This window comes from Rhamphochromis longiceps, linkage group LG4 (assembly GCF_057381845.1).
Source record: "Rhamphochromis longiceps isolate RC_006_pf linkage group LG4, R_longiceps_female_GT1.1, whole genome shotgun sequence".
Lineage (NCBI taxonomy): Eukaryota > Metazoa > Chordata > Actinopteri > Cichliformes > Cichlidae > Rhamphochromis > Rhamphochromis longiceps.
In genome coordinates, this window is record NC_140560.1 from 32,451,139 (window position 1) to 32,452,121 (window position 983).

General features: G+C 38.5%; 1 non-coding gene across 1 annotated transcript; it reads left to right on the plus strand.

The window, feature by feature from the left end:
• Nucleotides 1-372: 372 nt before the first annotated feature.
• Nucleotides 373-446, plus strand: trnai-aau (transfer RNA isoleucine (anticodon AAU)). The gene has a single exon. It is a non-coding gene; the product is annotated as a tRNA-Ile (tRNA).
• The last annotated feature ends 537 nt before the right edge of the window (nt 447-983 follow it).

Sequence of the window (983 nt, forward strand, 5' to 3'; positions counted from 1 at the left end):
ATCACACAGGGGTCATCCCGTCTTTAGACTCAACAGGAGAGGCTCTTGTCTCGACTAGACTTATCTTTGTCTAAACACCACAACATCTGTATTTTATATCCACACCAGTATCCAAGAAATCAAATCCATTCCCTCAGTTTACATCGTTCTTTCAGATCTTATGCCATGTTTTTGACAAAGCAGTATTAACCTTAACACTGCTTTCCCCACATTTCTGCAGTCAGGTTGTGAACAAAAGGCAAGTATTGAATATGTGAATATTTTTTATTCTATTCATGGAAGGCAAAAAACCCCCATTTCCATTATGTTCACATTTAAATAGAATAAGTTAAGCACATATCAATATCCGGCAGAGAGGTGGTACACAAGCTAGGCCAGTTAGCTCAGTTGGTTAGAGCGTGGTGCTAATAACGCCAAGGTTGTGGGTTCGATCCCCGTACGGGCCACAAGCTGTTTTTGGAGGGGAAAGCTCAAACCCCTGAGCAAGGTACTGTCCCTACACGCTGCTTCAGTGAATGAATGCAGAGAGTAAGTATATAGGAAAAAACAAGACTGAGTGAATCTGAGACCATTTCATCATTGGAGATCATTTCAAAAATAAAAGGGGATTGTTTAAGAATACATTTATAAATAAAGGTTAGCCACTGTGGCTACAAGTGTACAAAAATGGTGATTACACCCACAGATGTATTTTTCTATGATTGGGTGAAGACCAAACAGTAGCATCTAGGGCACAAAATTGCCAACAAATCTCATTTCTTGGAAAAGAAAGTCAATCCACATATACAGTCCCAATCAAAAGTTTAAGACCACTTGAAAAATGGCAAAAATCATATTTTGCATGGTTGGATCTTAACAAGGTTCTAAGTCGAGATTCAACATGCAACAAGAAGAAATGGGAGTGAGACAAAATATTTCTGTGAGCATGCAATTTATTGAAAACAATGCTTAAACTGAAAGAGGCTGTTTTACAGCTGATCAAA